Below are 22,369 nucleotides of genomic sequence, written 5' to 3' on the forward strand. Positions count from 1 at the left end.
CCCTTTGCGTGACCAGGAAAGGAAATCAAAGTTGCTTAGCAAAAACCATAATCCGAAGAGGTCCCTCGACTTTGTACTGTGGACATGATCACTCCCAGCTCACACACGTAGAATACATGACGCACAGTGAGGTTTCATTGCCTTTGGAGTCGCCCAGAGAGTTAAAAGATGTGAAATCTTCATTAACATTTCTGCCACGAGCGTCATTTGCTTCTTGCACCCTTGCTTGCTTATGATTCATCCTCACTTGTCTTGTTTCCTTCACAATCCATCGTCGCAAGCGGGTTCTCTTTACAAGCGCTAGGTAATCATGGAGCAAAGTCCCACTTTCATATTCCTGCTTGCGCTCGCAAACGAGCCTTCGCCGAAAGACGCTGGGTGCCTCTGAGCACCTTTTGAAGTTGGAACAAAGAGAATTCTTGCTTCTCACTGCTGATGCCGTTCCTTCACTCCTTTCATTCCTTCTACTCAAACGCCACCATTTCTTTTCAACTCACCTTCCCTTTTTAACCGTGATTCATCGCAATTCACTTCTGCCCTTCCTTCAGTTATCAGCTATAGGTATATTGACAGTTACAACCTGTGACGCTTTGGAAATATTTCACCACCTCTGTTGTACTCTCTGACTATACCAACACTCTAATTAGAGAGGTTGCACGAAGAGTAGGCATCAAGGTCAAACAGCCTGTAAATGGTTGATATATATGCCGGGGTACTCAGTCGATGACAAAATTCCATTCTTCCGACACCATTGAAACCACAATTTTGACGGAGAACACTGTCGTCTCTTCAAAATACACAACAAAGAAATCATAGTTACAGTAAATATGTATGAAAACCTACACAAAGCTGCAATGCAAACAGGTATGCGGAAGATGCCTCGATGCAGCCTTGGAGACACAGTGAGATGCACACACACAGAGATCTTTATTCAAGCTTGTGACGCTACCGCACCTCAGCGCTGTGAGCTATTTTTAGCCAAAGTGTCCTCAGACAGTTAACCCACAATGCCTGTACATCTCAATGGTCTCTGGTCAGCAACAATGCTAGTGCTGTGACAGTCATATTTGTATATATCTCGGAGGGGTTGTGATCCTCAAATGGTACTCCACTGACTCTGTGAAGTGTGCAGTTGGAATGTAGTCAGTGGACGGCCGTTAAGCCAAGCTATATGGGGAACATTTTTCAAGGTGGAGCCAGAGAGAATTCGGTATATTACTTGAAGCAAGGACGCACGGCAAGGATGCGCTCAAAAAGCATTTAATTTAAAAAATTCAAATCAAAACAAGGCACTTTGCAATGATAAAATAAAAAGTCCAAACAAACTCGTGTCAAAGTAATAAATAATGACACTGAACAAAAATCTTTTGAATTGTCGTTCTAGATGGGTGGCACTACAATTGCTGCATTTCTGTGAAGTCAGAGCTTTCACAGTTTTTCCCAGAACAGGAAGTTATGTTATTATGTGGAGGGTAGAGGACCCAGGTACAGGGAAACAGGGCGAGGAGGCAGAGGTGCCATCATAAAAGGGATTTAATTAAACAAAACAAGGAGAAAAACAAGAATCCGTCTGAGAAAAACAACAACATCCAAAAAACAAGAAAGGTAAAACGTGGGGGAAATTTTAGGGCAAAAACGAGCAGCATGTGTGAGGGAAAGCAACCACGAATCGACGCAGACAGCGGGGAGACAAGAAATTAAATACACACACTAATTGACAAAATTAGACACAGCTGGGCAAGACACAAGTGGCAGAGGATGCTGATTGGTTGACACATGAGGAAGGGCAGGCAAACACAGGTGGACATGACAATGCTTGACAAGACTAGGGAGGCACAAGGACAACAAAACAAAACACAGATCATGGCTGAAACTTAAAGAAACATGAGGATAAAGATGAAACCCAAACTAAACCTGAACCGTGACAAAAGTAAAATAAAAAAAAAAGAAATCACCAAAACCCAACTCAGACCATCACAAGTTGGAGCAATGTTCACTTTCGCCGGTGGAATGATGGAAATTTACGACTTGACAACTTTCTGGAAAGCAGCAAAAGGGCAAACTAGAATGACACTCAGTCGAGCATAAACCCCCAATAAGGCTACGCTATTAGTTAGTCGGCTGCTTTATGGTGTGTGAAGGAAGACACAAGACGGTACAAAGGGGGTGGGCGGTGTGACTTCTGTGCCTGGACACCAAGGATATTCCACTAACAACACAGTGACTCAAACTGCATAAATATATCTGCTTCAAAATGTTATCGTTTTTGGCCCATGCACCGACTCTCCAAAATTGTTTTCCAAGTCTCAGGTCTTTTGTTAAATTGGTGCTATTTCAGTCTACACATCTTTTGAAAACATACCTTGTTTATTTGTATGAACTCAATTGCAGCCATTATCTTTTTGGGCTACGGGCATATTGCAATTGTGATAGAAAGACATTTAAAATTCTCATCTCCCTGCATTCTTGAATCTGTGTAGTCTAATTCTGCTAACAAGCCAACCAACACCTTCTGTCTTGGTGCTTAGCAGAGATAACAAAAGCCATTTTCTCATGCATATAAACAACGATAATTTGTTGACTTCCATCAATGGGAGCTACAGCCAAGTTATTAGAGATCCTCGCTCCTTGGTCTGATACCCCAAGTCAGAGATTCCAAGGCTGTCAAAAACGTGTTTAATAATGCATTGCTCTCTCCTCTGGAGACTTGCGCAACCTTGCCTTTACAGTATAGTCAGCGCTCATCCTGCCCAGTGTGGTGCGAGAGCCTACGGCCACATTCTTCCCTCTCTGCTGGCTGTCCTACATTGTTGCCCAACTCCCTTTTGTGCGTCTCAGCTACAGGATTGACAGTCATCTTCTTTCCCCTCACACTTTCTCTAATCAGTTTGCAAGCTGCAATAGCAAGCTGACCTTGGTTTGAGTGATGACTGTGTGGGGATTTGTGTTCTTGTTTATACTTTATATCCAGGAAGCGATGTGCGCAGTGCGACAAAACTGATGTGATTGGAATCAATATGATGTTACTTTGCATTTATGTTTTCCTTTAAATACCATGTTCTTTTAGGAATGATTTTTGTTCAAATTAAAAATAAAACTTGACTGTGCTTACACTGTTTTATTGACCATGAAAGGCAAGAAAATTTATTTCCTCGCATAATTTTACTAATTTAATTAATGCAACTTTTTTTCTTATTTATAATGTATTGTTTATTTACTTGTCATTTGTGAAACAATGTTGACATAAATTGTGAGCTGTCTTTGGTTCAAACTTTCAACATCAATGCTTATGAGAATTCCCGTTCCTTCAAATTCAATTCAAATTTAAAATATATGATACATACACAAGTATGACTTGTTATGTTACGATCAAAATCATTATTATAGAAGCATGGATAGAATCATGCTGGGTTCTGTCGTGAAAAGAAATGTTCATGTATTATGCAGCAAAGGCGGAGTATGAAGTCCGAGACACAAGGAATAAATCTGCACATGCACGAGCACACACAAATACACACACACAGATCTTCACACATTCCTTTCTAAACCCAATTAAGTGCTACAGTAGATATAAAAAGTATACACACGCACCCCTGGTCAGATGGCAGCTTTTTGTGATATAACAAATGAGACTAAAGATAAATAATTTCAACATTTTTTCCCCATTAATGTAACCTATTTCCGGTACAACACAAATTAAAAGAAAAAACATCACTTTTCAAAGTGAAAGTAAAAACAAACAAACTTGAGAAGGTGGTTGCACAAGTGTGCACACCCTTTTATAACATTCTGCTTTCATAATTAACCAATCACACTCACACCTATGCCCTGCGATTGGCTGGCAACCAGTCCAGGGTGTCCCCCGCCTATTTCCCAGAGCCAGCTGAGATAGGCGCCAGCACCCCCCGCGACCCTTGTGAGGAATAAGCGGTCAAGAAAATGGATGGATGGACACTCACACCTATGAGGACACACCTACCACCATTTACTGTGCTTGTGATTACTTTGCAAACCAGTTCTGTTGTTCTAGTAGGCTTTTCCTGCCACATCTTACAAGCCATGGTCTGCACAGAACTTCTGGAGGATCTCAGCTACAAGAGAAGGGTATAAAATAACTTCCCAAGTATTAAATATACTGTGGAACACAGTCAAGACTATCACCATCAAGTGTAAAATTAGGCTAAATCATGAAATAAAAAAAAAAACACTAAATGTCCTACCAAAATCATACCAGTGATAATCAGTATAGAATTTTTATACCCACTCTACTCCATTTTACAGTTCTTGTCATCTTTTGCAGGTTCGCAATGTGGGTATAGGAATGAACTTATTTTAATACAACAGACAAAAATGAAATAAACGCATCCGATGTTAGTCACAAAATTGTGAGGTCAAAGAAATCTTGAAAGCACTTCTCGTGTGAAAGCCAGCATCAAAAGCCAGCATTAATTTCCCTGGAGGTTATTCCAAATAAAATGAAAATCAGTAAATCCATTTGTTGAATCACACAAAAATAACAGTGGCTGAAAGAAGACAGTGGAAACCAACAAGAGATGCTCAAATGTTCCCAAGCGCGTCTGCTCTGGCTTTTGGCTCCATCTGCTCCAATATCATTATGTGCGGTTGAAGCCCCAAATGATTTGCCACGCTCACTGACAGCATGAAAACAACAGTCATGAACACAAAAATAAAACATAAATAAACACCATAATAAAAGATCAAGACATCTGTAGACTATATGCATGCAGGCTCCGACAGACACTATAGGTGCCAAAGTCTGAACTGTGTCTGCAGCCTCCAGATTGAGTAAAATTAGACAACAATCACCTTCCTGTTGCACCACGATCGTGTTGGTGAAACCAAGCAGCTGAGATTAGGCCTTAGTAAACGTGGTGCACTGATGAATATGTAAAAAGAAAGACCCTGTCATCTTAGCAGTGCACGTTCAGAACTATGCTTTCGTGTTTTTATACTTATTCCACTTCACAAATAAACATTTCTCTAAACATGAGAAGTAATATAAGATGGCCTGGGTATCATAGAGATGTAGCCACCTAATATTTCAAGCCATTTAGCGTTATACACAAGTTAGCAGCCCACAAACTGCCACAAACCTGAGTGGTGAAAACCAGCCTTCTGTGAGTTCACACATGAGCCAGTCAAAGGTCATGATTGTATTAGTCGACATGCAAAACAAATCTCAAATACACACAGAGGCCCATCTCATGCAGTTTTTTTTTTTTTTTACATCAATATTTTATTTATCTGAAACTTCATTTGAGTAACAGGACTGAAACGAACCAAAGTGAGTTTGAAGCATAGAATTAGCATAAACATCACCACATTGCATTCATGCAAATCAATGGGATGTTGACACTAAGCAGTGGCACATTACTGTTTGCAAAAAGTGGTTTTATAACAAGCAAATATCAAAGCCAAACATTAAGGTAAGAGAACTGAACTCCAGGAGGAGGGAAAAAAAAAAAAAAAAAAAAAAAGAGTAAACCCACTTTTGACATTCTCATGGCCTGCAGAGGATATGAATGAAGTCACCTCCTGTTGGCTAAATGCTACAAACAAATCATATTTTCGCAAAATATCACGGGGTATGTCATAACATAACGTGATTTTTGTAGCGTTTATCCTACAAGTACATATGAACGTATTTGCGAGTATGTTCGAATGTGCTTGCGAGTACGTTCAAACGTATTTACGAGTATGTTTGAAAGTATTTAAATTAGGGCTGTCAAAATTAAAGTGTTAACTCTGGAGATTAATTTAATTTCATTAAAGCTTTAATTTTTTTCAACTCAGTTAACTCAGTGTGCAGCTAAACTTGGAAGAGTCACTGGCGGAAAAATGAATAAACATGGACTATAGGTAGTTTTACTTTCTGATTTACTTGCTTGGTGCTTGTTGGAGATCTCTAAAGTGATTTGCACACTTTGCGGAGCCAAATTCATATAGCCTATTCGCAGGGTTGTGGAATCCAGGTCCAGAAAGTAAAAATCCTACCACAGAGTGGCTTTAGCCACAGGTGCTTCTACTTAACTGGCAAGTAAACGATAGAATAGAAGCACCTGTGGCTAAAGTCAAAATGTTTCAGTGTTTCTTATCTTTGGACCTGGATTCCCCAACCCTGCATATTGCATTGTATGCATTTGGTGTATTTTCTCAGAGCAAAAATCCCTGCTCAAGTTGCCTCTACGGGGCGTCGCACACCAATGTTCCTGAGTAGAACTAAACCTGCAAGCGAGAAGTTCTGAGAATCGGTTGAATCCATTTTGACTTTACTCAAGTAAATATCTGTTACAAGACAAAATTAGAAGCACAAGTAGAAAATTGTGCTTAAACGCGATTAACTACAGAAAAGTTGTGCGATTAATTAGTTAAAATATTTTAATCGTTTGACAGCACTAATTTAATTACATTCAAACTTGATCGCAAACACGGATTTTGCTTCATAACTCATATTCCACAAATATAATATTACCGGTAATCAGAATGTCTTGTTTAGACTAGTGAGGTCACATATAACATATACTTGTCAAGAAATGTTTAAGGTTGACTTCCCCTTATGGCACTGATGCTGTGGAATGGCGCATATATCTATCTAAATGCCTGCCTTTCAGTGACAGCAAATAAGCCATGAATTCATTCCGTCTCCCTCCTCCCTTTCAAAGGAGCCTCAGCTGGCAAAGACAGACACTGTGTCATTGCCAAATAGTGTCCATTAATGTCTCAGACCTGCTCAGTTTCCTGATCACGAATACCAACTAATGGGTGGGAATACAGGCGAACTGTCACTGCAACCTTTTGATCGCAGCCGACTTTGAATATGAAACAGCGACGATTAGCTCTCGGGCCGCGGGCGAGACGGCCACGTTGACATCTGTGATGGCGGTGTGCCGAAACGCCTTCTTGGTGACAGTGTGACTGCTGCTGCTACGAGCCTCAGTAATGAGCACTGCGCTACGTCGCCGGGTTGGCTTTGAACAGGAAGCAAGTTGTAGAAATGTTAACTAATTGCCTTATTTGCCAAAGAAAAGAAGCGTCCGGTTTCTTCAGCAAGGAGCGCCAACTCTCCCAATGGAGTATGCTCCGTGCTATATTTAGTGACTCCATTTGAGACTGTTTCATTTCCTTACAAAAAATTGTTATGTGCTAGTATGGGGAAGAGGCCATTTAGCAGACTTCACAGTAAACAATGCACTTCAGCAGGAACATTAGCGCTTGATGCGCAATTCCCCTGTGCGACGTGCAAGCCGCACGGCAAATGGTTTAATTGGTCAGAGGAGGCAAAGGGATTACAGCTGCTGGACTCAGAGGCTGACAACAGGATGCTCACACCCACGCTGCCTCCCATCCTTCTAAAAACAGGCCTGAATTTGAACAGTCCCAGACATTTCAGTCAGCTGTTCTATTTTCACACATCACCACCTAATTACACCCTTTTTCTGTCCTTCCTCGTGCAGAGAATTAAAAAAAGGATATAAATAGTAACAGCTGCACACTCATCCATTACAAGGGTACGAAACAACGAACACTCCATTTGCCTTAGTTGATTATTATTTTTTTTTTAATTTAACAATTCTCAAATCAACTCAACTTTACATAGCACATTCACAACAGTCACTGCTGTAACAAAGTGCTGTACACAAAACATAAAATAATAATAATAATTAGGGGTGTGAATTGCCTCGTACCTGACGATTCGATTCGTATCACGATTCACAGGTCACGATTCAATTCGATACCGATTAATCCCGATACGAATTTCTAAGTCGATTGTTGCGATTTTTTTTCATTCAAATTTAGAAAATACTAATCAGTAAGCTTGTAGAGTGTAAGATTTATATGAAAATGTATTATTTATTTATCTGAAATTTCAGTCTTATAGAGGTTGTAATCTGTTTCATGTTTAAACAGCATTAAAATAAAATATTAAGGCTTAATGTTCCGTTCATATAACATTCTTCCATGCTTAAGGTGTGAATCCTAAAAATAAAAAAAAAAAATAAAAAAAATAAATAAATAAATAAATAAATCGATTTTGCCTATTATTGAATCGATTCGAGAATCGCGCGATGTAGTATCGCGATATATCGCCGAATCGATTTTTTTTAACACCCCTAATAATAATAATAATAGCAGTGTAACGGTTTATGTAGTCGTTCCGAACTGTCTCGGTTTGGACGTCAGGGTTAGGTCAGATGACGAATGGCGCCTGAGTTAATTGCAGTAACTGCACTCCAAACCATGTGGCGCTAATATGCCTAAATCTGTTTACCGACTGACAGTAAACAAAAAAAACACGAAGAGAAAAAGTTGGCGGTTCAGTTCCAGTTGGGTTCACATTGCATTGGTTCATAAGCACACACAATCTAATTTTTTAGTGAATGCAGTACAGAAGCGACAATACAGCGAAGTAGCGCTAATGCTAACCATAATTTGGCCTACAACTACATTAAACAGCACGCTTTTTGTAGAATTTCATTGCTTTTGTTTATGCAGTACTGGTTTGCAACGTTTGCTACGCTCTCCAGGAACTTATAGACTGGCAACTGGCACCAGATACCAGTTTTGAGCGAGACCAGCTCTGTATAGCTCAGATGCAAGCTCTCTGGTTAAGCCAGCATTGACGGACTTGACAGCATTTTGTTGCTTTTTACTGTTATACCGAACTCGTACCATACCGTGACCCCAAAACCGAAGTATGTACTGAATCGTGACTTCTGTGAACCATTTTATCCCTAAATGATACCAATGCAGTCATTCTCCAATCAAAATAACATAGGAATGTACAATAACCCTTGAAAAGATCATCTCTCTAAAGAAATACAGTGTACAGGGAAAGTGCTTGCTTAATTGTGTCTATGCATAATGTGGTCGGGTCCCATCTCGATGACTGAGTGGGATCACAAGGGACGAAAGCGCGGCCACGGAAATGCATACATGACCATCCTCATCTAGAGTTGCTATGGTAACAATGTGGAGCCTATTTGACAATCAAGATTCGTTTAAATGATGATGTGCGCACGCCTATGTGTACGTTTACGTCTGTCACTGGGTTGATGGGTCGAGACGGATTTTAATCTCAACAGATTAAATGTCTCCGTGCTTATTGCAAGACTTCCACAAAAGACAGAGCTCCATCGCTTATCGAATTTGGATTTGTTGCTGAGTCGCACTAATTGGCAGTCAGTGGAGGGCAGCGTGGTCAAAACTGAGAATGGGAAAATAGTTTGAATTAGCGGAAAAACAGAAGGAAGGGGAACCAAAGGGTAAAGATGAGGTTCAGGAGAGAATTTGGGTGCACAGGAGAGAAGTTTTCGGTTTAATTAGAGGTCCTATAAATAACCGAGCGCCTGACATTTGCACAAGGAGACCTGTTGAATGTCTCGCCGTTTTCTGGCCAACGTTTAAACACATGCCACCATTTTATATTCTCTCTACCTCTTCCTCTTGTTCTTCTACCCTTCTTAATTGAGTCTTTCCGATCTTTCCCACTTCCCACATCTTTTCTTCTCACTCTGGCACACATGCATACACAGGGCCACTGTGTAATCTGTTTGTGCTCGGAGCCAGTGAAAATGAAACGTGTGTATAGAAAAAGCAGGTTTTTCATGAACTGTCAGGAAGAAGAATGACTTGGCGCTGCAGTATGATGTCAATACCAGCCACTAATAGCTCCCTCTGACATCCCGTACCAATCTGCCCCACTGAAAAACACACCTGCCAATTCCCTTTGACACTGAAAAACAAACTTAGCAGGTGACCTGATGACAGGTCTATTACCTCCTGCTTCCTTTTGGAAAATACTTTGTCAGTCCAACTGCTGTTTTAGCATTTGCTGATTGTTTTCTGTCACCTAAGGAGGTCCTTGTTACCATTTGACAGGTTTCCACCCCATACAACATAAGGAAGAAGAATGAGGTGAACATTTCAAAAGACAGGAGGACATTGTGGACACTAGTTGGTAGATTTAAGTGCGTATTGATCTGCCAGGAATAAAAAAATATATATATTTTTTTTTTAAATCACTATACAACCAGAACTTCTCCATCCATCTTAACTGAAAAGAATTCAGTTAATGATGACAAAATATCTTGCCGCGCTTCTCTAATGAGCAGCAGTTTTTTTTTCCTGTTTTTTTTTTGTTTTGTTTTATACTTTTAAGGACGGAAGTGTTAGGGCTAGGTATGGGTCGGTTCTTATACCACGGTTTTAAAAAGTCACTGCATCATATTGATGCGCGCAGTCAGCGAGTCCGACAACTGTTCTCCCATTACAATAGCATTAGTTTGTTGCTAAAGTTAGCTCTTTTCATAGAATAATGAAAGGATTTACTCTTGGTTAAATTCTAAGTAATGTTGTTATACAGTAATGTATATTACTATAATTCTGTTTTGAAATAAATATTTGCAACCAGCTACAAGTTAGCGTGTCTGCAATTGGTGAAATATAACGATATCTCGTTGTTGTTTATAACCATGTTATTTGCACAATGACAAATGAATAAATATTGAATACTACAGACTCGTTACAGATAACATGGCAAACTAGCATGGATGGTGAAATAGCATGTAGGCTATGGCTAACATCAGTTTGTTTCCACTCTGACGTTACTTCACAAAGACAAAAATAGCACAGAGAAGTAGCTACTTATTTTGTACTATATGTTATTTCATTTTCCCCCCCAATGTATTTGTATTTTGTTCATGGTTATCATACAATCAAAATCCGAGATCACCATATGCCTACTTGAGTCAAGCACATATTATTATTTACTAAATCAACCAGGGGCGGCACGGTAGTCGAGTGGTTAGCACGTCCGCTTCCCAGTTCTGAGGTCTCCGGTTCGAGTCCAGGCTCGGACCTTCCTGGGTGGAGTTTGCATGTTCTCCCCGTGCCCGCGTGGGTCTTCTCCGGGTACTCCGGTCTCCTCCCACATTCCAAAGACATGCATGGCAGGTTAATTGGGCGCTCCGAATTGTCCCTAGGTGTGCGTGTGAGTGTGGATGGTTGTTCGTCTCTGTGTGCCCTGCGATTGGTTGGCAACCAGTCCAGGGTGTCCCCCGCCTACTGCCCAGAGCCAGCTGAGATAGGCGCCAGCACCCCCCGCGACCCTTGTGAGGAATAAGCGGTCAAGAAAATGGATGGATGGATAAATCAACCATGGATTTTGCATGACCAAATGTGGTATATGCCACGGAAGAGACGGGACTGTTTTTGCACATGAGCTTTAATTCCGGTTCTGGTTCGCGACGTGTGGGCCGCGTCCCAATACTTGTACTTCCGTCTTTGTGCCCATCGATTGCGCGTTCCCGTTTAGGACACGAAGACTTAAAAAATAATTAGAAAAAATACACAGACTGAAAACGACCATCTGTACTGGCCCGGATTGACGGACAAAAATTTGCTTCAGTCGGTGCTCAGTCCGTACAATCTTTTCGAGGCTTCGCATCACAGAGCACTCATCAAAAACGTGGGCATCCGTCAATGACGGTGCCGACGGAGAGACCGAAGTGCCCACCTTTGCCCATACATTTATTTTTAAAAGTGTTTGGGCCCTGATTTCAACACCATAAAACCCCTTTGGGATGATCCGGAAATGTGATTGTGTTTAATTCAAACACATTTACACGAGTGACCTCATTACCACCTCTAATTTCCAAGCTGCTTTAAATCTTCAGCTAGTTCTTCCTGTACTTTGTTATGAACAAAATACTGTATTTTAAGTTAGAAAATCTGCATGTGCTACTATTTCTTTCTGTAGCAGGCCACACCCCTGTGCGGACTTATGATGATCCTCCTTTTCTCTCCTTTTTAAACAGGCTGCAAATAAGGTTTTAGTTCACCAGTATGGTGCAGCCGATAAGCACAACAAAGGTCAATATTTCAATATTCAAATATTTGGTTTAGGTTGTGGTATAGTTCTTGTTTTTTCCACACTTCCTTTTCAACTCCTCTTTTACACCTTGTGCTGTCTCAGTTGGTTGTATTTTAATTATAATCTAACCCTGTAGCTGTCATAATTTCAGCCATAAGAAATGTAAACATACAGAAACTGTGTTTTTGCTATTCCTTCAAAGCGCATCTGTGGAAATGCCCTCTGCAACAAAATAGCTCAAAACTAAAGTAAATGGTATGGATACCAAGCTGAGTCAATATATTCACCCTGTCAGTAAGTGTAAAGGCATACAAAAACACACATACCGTTTGTTTCGTTCAGGCTATTTTCATGTCATTTATGTTCACAGACTTCAAAATTGAATCTGGATTTATCCAGAAAACAACAACAACAATGACAGCAACATTCAGTGATTATCAATCTGCCCAAGGCAGGATTTGCGTATGGACAATAAAAACAAACTAAACTCAAATAAACCAATAAATTCACCGTAGGGTGTGGAATGAGCTCGTACTTTATTGCTCTTAACAGAGGAAAACATTGAACCATCGAGGGCTACAGCGCCACTCACTCTCTTTTTTTCAAGTTCTTGTTCAAGGGGGATTCTTCTTTGTTACACTTTGCCACCCGTCCTTGCAAAACCAAAGCTCACCACTGCCCTCTAGGCTAGTGAGCTAAATGACATCTTATAATAAACTAAATGTGCACAAGTGTCATTAATCAAATACAATATACAAAATAAAATATACTATTTCAAGTGCTCCACTAAGAAATAAAGAACGGAAAATGCAGTTTTGCCATTTACTAGTTGTTGACATAAACACACACTGTAATACATCACAAAGCTAAACAAATATGTGATTTGTCTGTTTAAGCCAAGATGAGTGAAAAGTCCTCCCCTAAATGATCACCAACTCCAAAAAGTCTTGAGCTGACTTGTGAACTCCAAAAAGCCACAAGATTGGCAAATCAGATCAGGCTCAGCAAATGCTAATGTCCACTTGGGAAGACTGAAGTGAACAAAGTCACATTAACGCCCCCAACCTGCACATTAAGTCGGAGAGAGTGTGCCTACATATTTACTGCAAATTAATGTGCAGTACGTCAAAGTGACAAAGTGCTTACAGAGGTTCATAATAATGTGTATGTCATCAACATTTGCATGCTTATGTACCAACATTTCAATATACTGTATGCACGTCATAGTATATCCAAACTGTATGACCACAAATTTCAAGTTTCTGATGCTCATTCATGATGTGATTCTTTTTTTGTGCTATTTTGCACAAAAGTTAATGCAGCTTTACTTTGCAGTTACATTTATATTGCATTATGTTCATGTCCCTGCTCCAAGGCATGGAAAACTGAGCAAAATGGAGCCTTTCAGGACAGTGGCGTCTGTGGCAAGCATTGAATGACTGAATTGTCGTCTTGCACTTTATGTGTTTGTGTCTCACTGTGCTTTTTGTCTCATTGGCTTCATCTGTTTTTAAAAAAAAATATTTTTAATAAATGATCGCACCAATAATTAATAATTTGTACTTTATGAATGAATGACGTTGTTGTCGTCCTCTCTGCTCTGTACAGCTTAATGGCGCTATAAACGCTTACTCTCGGTCCAACCTCGTTTCTGATGATGTCATCTTTCTCGCAACTTTTACTATACTACAATGTTCTTGGCACAAATCTATTGCCATGTGTTGGTAAATCAGGTGCAAATTTGCTCCAAGCTGTCAGTTTTGTGGGGCGTTTGTGCCGGTATATGATTAGAGCAATATCCTTCGTGAATAGGTGGGTAACTGGGCGCAGACTGCGGGTGCAGTTGTGGTGCAATATTTCGCGCTATTACCGGAAGCAGCGCCTTCTTAGTGAATATACCCCATTGTTTTATAAATATGGCATTTCTGTCTGCTAAATTTGTCTGCGTGTCGGCCTATCTTGAAAACCTGAGATTTGTAAGACTGGTGTGCGTGTCAAGATTTCCTTTTTTTTTTTGGGGGGGGGACATTGTTTTGATAATGTTCTGAGCAGCTGCCACCTAACGCGTTATCAGTTCACACAATTATTGGTGTAATCATGTTTGAAAGAGCCAAGAATTCATGTTGAATGTTGTTGTGTCCTTGTCTGTGCTGCTGACACACTAATCCATTTGGAAAAATGATTTTCTTCTATTCAGAGTTTTTCTAGGAGGGTATTGATCTGTCTGTGACCACAGGCAATCATGCCTGTCTAAATACACACATAAACAGACACCCACACACCCATATATATATATATATATATATATATATATTAGGGGTGGTAAAAAAAATCGATTCGGCGATATATCGCGATACTACATCGCGCGATTCTCGAATCGATTCAATAATCGGCAGAATCGTTTTTTTTTTTTTTTTTTTTTTTTTTTTTTTTTTTTTTTTTTAGGATTCACACCTTGAGCATGGAAGAATGTTATATGAACGGCACATTAAGCCTTAATATTTTTATTTTAATGCTGTTCAAATGTGAAACAGATTGCAAACTGTTTGTGTACAGTGGCTCACGGTTATAAGCCTCAAGTTTTAGATAAATATATTCATACAAATCTTACAGTGTACATGTACAAATTTACTGATAGTATTTTCTAAATTTGAATGGAAAAAAATCGCAACAATCGACTTATAAATTCGTATCGGGATTAATCGGTATCGAATCGTGACCATTCGTATCGGGATTAATCGGTATCGAATCGAATCGTGACCTGTGAATCGTGATACGAATCGAATCGTCAGGTACTAGGCAATTCACACCCCTAATATATATATATATATATATATATATATATATATATATATATATATATATATATACTTATGTATGTAAGCATGTATATGTGTCTAATGCAGAACATAAAGTGAATCTGGGTAACGTGAAACCGTATGCCTCAAAACTCACTGAGAACGTTGATCCACATCAAATCCCCAAATCCTCTTTAAAAAGAAATCTTCACAAGAAGCAAGGGGCAAAGGGTGATGCAGAGTATCAATCTGAGTAGGTTTTGCTAATTTTTAACCCTCCCCCATCAAATAAAGCATGTGTTGGTTTAATTTCTGATACAAAGGCTTCAACCACAAGCTTTTTCTGCTCCCATTTGACCTTTAAATTGTTGTTAGGAAATTTATTATAGTGCTTGAAAAGCCAAAGTATTATGGACGTATTATGTAACGCGTGTGTGCGTCTTCGTTGCCACACACACATGCCGTGTCACCAATATGCCACATTAGAGAGCCAGGGCTCTCTTGGGAGGCCTTGTAGAGTCGTGTAATGAGGGTAAACATCTGAGGCAAGCAGACCAAATGCACACTCCAGCGGCGGATCATGTGGTCGGTCAACGGTGGATGATTCACACAAATGGTCAGTTTTTCTTCCTGATAAATGATATTGCCTTTCAAGAGTGGGGATTGGGGGGAAATTTTTAAATTTACTGTTGATATATTGCCCTCGTCTGTTAGGCTGGATGCACCTTTCTTTACTGTGGATGCCGCATAAAATGATTCAAAGCCATGGGAGGTCCGGACAGAAGGTTTTGGTATTCATTGTCTGATGGGCTTTATTTCCTACTGTTAAAAAAGAAGGAGCGGTTTAATGGCCATTCCGAAACGATTATGAATCGGTGGGTGGGGCGTCTGATACAAGACAGAAGACAAGCGTCTGCCCATTGAAATGTTTTTTTTTTATCAGTTGAGAAGCTGGTGGGATTGCTGTGGATGCCCCGGCCACGGCCCCATGAACCCCCCGTTTGTACACTGCTTCCAGAGGCTCATTCTAAATCCTTGTTAGGTTCTGTAACGGGAAAACTCAGAGCAATGCGCTGCACATTATATCAAGCAGCAGCCTCGTATAGTTGCCTGCTGTTCCATTGTGTCTCTTAGATTAACGGGGTTTACATCGGTTTTTGGACCTCCCGACAAGGAGAAAAAAACATCTTTGTCACTGCCATTTCCGTGTAAAAATGGAGAGTTCAACAGTATCTTGTTAACTCAAGAGACAGAAGCAATGGGGGGCAATGGAGCGGCAAGGCTCTGACATTGGTTAAGATGGAGAGTTGTGTTAATGCGGGTTAAATGATCAACATCACACTGAGGGAAGCCTCACAAATCACTGGGCTCATGCGACTTCCCGTTCCAGAATGAAGGTCAAGCTGCGGCATCTTCATCTAGTGTTTACGCACTAGCAAACAATTGGTGTGCATGTGTGAGGTCTAAGGCAGAGTTCTGTAAAATCTGCTGATGTAGAATCTCCTGGTGGACTCATTTTTCATGACTGACCGCGAGAGGAGGAATGATTCACTATTATGCAAATTAATTGCTTCCACTGTTAAATATCTTACACGAGGGATGACTTATAAAGAACACCACTTTGCCTAAACACGCACTGAGAGCACAACACGAGGTACATCTGCACAATTTAACGAGATCTAAGCTAAGTGCTGCATCAGAAATTATTATACTATAAAGAACATAACGCTGTTTTGATCAATACTGCCAAAGAGATGTTGTTTTACAAGATGTTCATAATTATACAGCAGTGGCACAATACACTTTATGAAGTGCTGCTTCATATATTTTGCTTACCAGCAACGTGAGTGGGCCAAAGACAAGGAAATGCCTCAGCATGGTGCAATATGCAGTTCCATAGGAGTGCAAACTACAGGCACGCTAACATACAGTGATGCACTGAGATGCGCATTAAATCATTTCCAATTGATTTGAAGTATCAATCAACTCTCGCTTCCCCCAAAAACATTTTTTTTTTTTTGTCGTTGAAAAATAGCACTCTATATCCTCCTGACTACCAGCAATTCAAATGTGTCCTCTGTAGTGGACCTTTTTAAACCTGAATATCTCCCACCCAGTGCATACGATTGAATTAACTCCTTTTGTGCTCTATCGAGGACATTCAGAGATTTCCAATGATACCAAATGTGTAGTGGTGGGGCTTTGCTACCTTTGGTTGCATCATAAAAGAAAAATGGCTTCCCTCAGTGCAAACACTTTTTAGGGAAGAGGAAAAGTAAGTGTATAACACTTTTTATTGAACAAATTTAGGTTTTAAATGTTGTTATTGTGTTTTCTATAAGACTCTTAAGAACACATTAAAGTATTGTTGGAATTATTTTAAGAGTATTTGAGCCTAGCATTTAGGTTTTAAAAAATGTCCTCTGTAGTGGACACATCATAGCTTAAAAATAAGACCTTTTTTTTTCCAAAGATTTCTTTTGCAGTATTCCTGTTACATCACAAAGATTGGGGAATAACAAAATAAACATGATTGGACTTTTTTTTTTCTCCTGGTACTCAGGAGGATAATTGACTATAAATAAGTGCGGTAATTGCATAACTAAAGGGAATGCAATAATTAAATATTGTTTGCCACATTTTTTGCTTCTCTGGATATTGTGCTGCTTCTTCTGGTGTGCAACCCTTGCCCATTGGGGGGCAGCATAATACGCTAATACACACAAAGATGCATTGAGGTGGTCCTCATGAGGTTGCAGTTACACAAGTATTAGTGTTGTTCAGACAGTATAAAGTAAGGCTGGACAATAAATGGAATTCATTTGATTAATTGTCAGATCGAATTTAAAATTGAATCGTTGAACATTAGCTAAATTGTGAAATCGAAGTGCATATAAATAAATAGACTTTTGTCTCCGTCTGGATTATTAAAAGCTTTTGTTCTTATGTTCTGTTACATCCACATGTTATTGTGATTTGTAATTTTACACAAGAGGCAGACATGTTTACAATTACAAGAGTCACTAAATACTTAATTGTGGCAATTAAGCAAGTTATGCACAATATATTGTCTATTTCTTTTGCACAACTTATGAATGTTAAGTTTACTTTAAAACTTATTGAAAGTCAGTACAGTATACATTATTGTTGTCTGAACATTTTTGCACAGGTTTTATTTTTGAATAAATGAAACCTTTTAATAAATGTTTGTTGGGTTTATGACTTGGATTAAAATCAATTGCATCGTTCAGAATGACTCAAAAACAATAGTGAGATTTGTTTTTGGCCATATCGCCCAGGCAGGATAAAAAAAAAAATATATATCCTGTGAGCATTGTTGTGCTTAATAGGTTATAACATCGCAGCACAAATGCTATTTGTTAGCCTGTCACTGGCATTTTGCAATGTTTGTTAGCATTAAGCTAAACAGACTCACATTAGCCAAAGCTACGTGGTCGTTTTAAATCTCATTGTTTTATGTTTTATTTGGCACTATACTTCAACTGGGAGTGGCTTAAATCTGTTTACAAAAATTTCTTAGATTGTATGCCAAAAACAAAACAAAAACAAAAAAACAACAACAACAACATGAGTTGGGTATCTCAACTCACTACAGTAATATATTCATCAATCACAATTTAAATGCGTTGGGCTTACTGGTGTTCATTGGTGCCTCTGACATCATAAAACTTTTAGAAACCTCTTTGTTCTCCTGACCTCAGCAATTCACTGAGTAAAAGGAAGGTCCACTTGGAATGATAAAATCCTTGCACATACACACAGATGAGATAGTAGAACATCATAAAGTTTCAAGTCTCATGCTAATGAATCCCATTGAAACCCCAGCCCTTGTAGTTAAGCCTCATTGCTTCACGCTGACTGTTGTGAGTGTTGAAGGCCTCCCTTGTGTCTCCCCTCCCTTCTCCCTCTCCACATGGCGCTGTCCATCTCCAGGTCCGCGTGTTTTGTCAGAGCAGTCAGCCAGCCCCAACATGTCATTAACCCCATCTTGCACTGCACTCCACATCCTTGATCTCGGGCTTTTTATTTGTCGTGCTGGTTCATGGTCGGTCTAATTTTCTATTAATGGAGGCAACTCTGCCTCATAGCTCATTAAAAATGAATGGAGACAAGCTCTCTGCACTGATAATTACACTCACACACCTACCTAGGTATGAGCTATTCTGTGTGATTCTCACATAAATATACAGGCATGGGTGATCAAACGATATAGACCGCCAAGGAGTTTGTTTTACTCAGGTATAAAAAAATATATATATATCGTAGTTGATTAGAATTTCTTAATTTTAAACATCCTGGAAAGGGTAAAAAAAAATGTCTTGTAAATTTGACACAACACATTGAACAAAGTGAAGAGTATTGCTAACAAGCCTGCCAAATGTGGATTAAATTAAAAAAGAAAATGGCCAGGCTCCAAAACATGAAAAATAGAGCCGACTTTCCAGCTGTAGGATGGTGTGGGTGTGGCTGCTGAATACACTGGGAAATCAAAGTTCAGCTGGCAGTTTCCTTATTTATTGCAAAGTTCAGAAGGCGCAGGCAGCTTTATTGGAAATGTTTGAGTGGTTTGATTGTCGGCCTGTTCTCAAAACATAATTTGGACTTCTACCTCCTGAATGTTGATGTTTCCAGACGTTGGAGCCCCCCCTTATCCTTCCCCCTTAACCCCTCATTCTCCTGTGCTTCATGTTCCTGTTTAGGAGCCAGCAAGGTTGTCTCCATGAGAAGACGATGTGTTTTGGTGTGCTGGACCAGGACCGAGGACACAGACTTTTGTACACACAGTCCTGATCACACAACTCAATACATATCATCAAAGCCTTTTCACCAGCTTTCCCCCCAAACTCTTCTCTCTGTTGCAGTGCAGGCACGCTGGGAGGTGGTGGGCGCCTATATTCCTGTTATGACCCTGCCTGGCTGTGGAGTATTGGTGGCTAATGACGACCGGCTGCTAGTAGCATGGCAATACGCAGAGCCGTCCACCTCAACATCGGCTCGCTCCGTGTGTTGCATATGATAGAAATGGGCCATGATTTTATTTATGTAACTCACAAATGCAATAGATAGCCACATATGGGTGCTCATTACTTAGTATATAGTCAACAATTCCGTACTAAATTGTTCTCAGTCTTTGCACGTTTTCAATACTGATCTTCAAAAAATATTGAATGTGTTTAGAAATCACAATAATGACTTTACAAAGACTTTACAGAGATGGGAGCTGAAGGAGAACAGTGTTAGTAGAGATCATGTTGTTCCTTCTTTTGCCAAGGGAGACGTTGCACAGAAAATGTGGAGAGCAAGGATTAAATATTTAAAAGTAAAACAAAAGTCAACAAGAGAGTTAACAGCAACGTGGTAACATGCTGAAGACGTGAAGAGTGAGTTGCAGAGAAACGCATGTGGAAAAAAATGACTAGGCTGGAGAGGTTAATAAAGCCACTCCTTGTTGTTCTACGAAAGGAGGCACATAATTGGATAAGTGATAAAAGATTAATTTTAAATAACTGGCACTTCTCAAATGGTGAGACAAGAATGTAAAATGAAAGACTGAGAACAAGTGACAGTTGGAGAAGTACAATTGGGCAGCCAACTGCATTCAGTCACTGTTTCAATGTGTTTATAGTATATTTGTTTGCTGTGTGATCCAAACAAGGCCAATCAGCCTTAAGGGCCAGCGCTATTAAATAAGTCCGCCTTTTTTTATTTTTTTATTGATCAACTTTAATATTAAAAATGCAACTGCCAGCAAGACCCCCTCTTTATCTGCGCTCCTATTAGAGGAAGTGACAGTCATAAATTGCCAGTGGATGACAGTAGATGGGACGAGCTGTTCCTAATTCGGGGAGCGATTTCCCCGCTTGACACACTTCCACACTCGAGCAGAGATGCGCCGCTGCTAAAAGTGCTGAGCGGAGACTTGTGCTGAATCACAATTAAACAGCCACTCTGTTCAGAGCTCATAAATAAATCAACTTAACAAAAATCCTCAACATGTGCTCAAGCTGCAGCACAGAGACTTGTTCATCCAAGTTTGTGCAATCGCAATAAATAATCTCCCTAATTTAGAGATTTTTTGTTTGTTTGTTAAAATCCATATTCTTCAAAACAAAATCAACAAAATATCAAGTGTATTTTTACAAATCATTCACTTGATTATTATTTTCATACTGTATAATGATAATCAGGATTTTGTATTTCTTTTGGGGATAGGTTTTTATATTTGCTTTGCTCTTGTGGCAGACAATGTGAAATATGATGAAATTTTATATTTGATCCTTTAATCTTGTCAGAGATTTAAAAGTTCATAATGTCTGGGCTTAGAAAACAACCATTAGGTTACCGACGGGAATGTAACCATTTATGGTTGACACATGTACAGCTGTCATATATTTTACACATGATACAATGTTTACGTATCCATTTAAAAAAATAAAATAAAATCTGATTCTGTTAGTCTTCCTCAAATTTCATTTGCAAAGTAGCTTGTAGTGAAAAAGACAGGATGTGTCCCATGCCTTTAATATTTTATTAGAGGTGTGTTTGTTTACCTTGCAGAATTTCAGTGCGTCTTGGCACATACAGTCCAGGAAGATAAGCGACCGAGCTCCTGGAAGTTTCACGTATCTTCCCACAATTAGTTGAGTGCAATTACGTGCCCTGATAAGCAATTGCAACAAAGCAAACTCTATGCCAATTGCCAACAGATTGCATGACGTGGCCACCTGATCTAAATCCTACTGAACATCTGTGGAAAGAGCAGAAAGAAACAGTCTGGAGAAGGTGAGCTTCTGAAGTGAATTCCTTGAGCTGGAATCAATTGTCAGGATTAAGATGGAGAATAATGACGAAATGTCAGGATAGAGGTTTCTTTGATTAGTCCGTTGTAAGAATAATTGTAAACATAAGTTAGCATAAATTTGCTGCAATGAAGAATTGCTTCTGCTTGCAATGAATAATGCTTTGCTCTGCTCCACGCTCACATTCACATAGCCCTGCTATATGTTATCTTAACAGAAGATGACTCAAGAAGCACAAGAACCAGAACATCTAACGCAACAGAATGGTTTGAGCCAGTCTGCTGATGCCGCCTGTTTTCTGTTAAATGGTTGAAAACAAACAAAACAGCAATCGTCCACTCACATGCACATAACATTTAGACAAACAAGTACACTGTGTTCCAACTATGTTTTCCATTGGCATTATTAGGGTTGGAACACCTATGAGAACTAGGGGCGTGGGAACCAAATAAAAAGAGAGGGTGAGGAGGGGATTTTTTCATAGTGTGCAGTAGTGATTAGTATCAGTCAGTTCCTCTCCTCTCTCCTTGTGAGCTTTGAACTGAGTGTCTTCTTTCCTTTTTGTTGTGTTTAATAAATGTCAAACAGGTAAACCTGACATCCGTCTTATTTTTTGGAAAAAAGCTTGTGTCTGTGGTAAATCTGAAATATGGTCTGAACTCTCTTTGTCTGCATCCCATCTGATAGGGCTGGAGAATGAATAGCCAATGTTATTTCTTGAATATAGATGCCACAATGTCATCTTACACTTCATGACCTTCAGGTATCAATTTTGTCTTTGTTCCTCCCAAACCTGCAGACACCAGAGTTACCCATCTGTAAATATGCAGGCCACAAATTGAACAGCTACAGATGTT

The 22,369-nt window shown here is 39.6% G+C and overlaps 1 protein-coding gene and 1 long non-coding RNA gene across 2 annotated transcripts in view; one reads left to right on the forward strand and one right to left on the reverse strand.

Moving 5' to 3' along the window:
- kcnd3 (potassium voltage-gated channel, Shal-related subfamily, member 3) overlaps positions 1 to 22,369 on the reverse strand; it is a 148,147-nt gene that overhangs the window by 46,853 nt on the left and 78,925 nt on the right. The window lies entirely within an intron of this gene.
- On the forward strand, positions 15,173 to 22,021 carry LOC144014038 (uncharacterized). Its single transcript, XR_013282389.1, has 3 exons — positions 15,173 to 15,307; positions 19,413 to 21,495; positions 21,730 to 22,021. It is a non-coding gene; the product is annotated as an uncharacterized LOC144014038 (long non-coding RNA).

Source organism: Festucalex cinctus, chromosome 2, assembly GCF_051991245.1.
Source record: "Festucalex cinctus isolate MCC-2025b chromosome 2, RoL_Fcin_1.0, whole genome shotgun sequence".
NCBI classification, from domain to species: domain Eukaryota; kingdom Metazoa; phylum Chordata; class Actinopteri; order Syngnathiformes; family Syngnathidae; genus Festucalex; species Festucalex cinctus.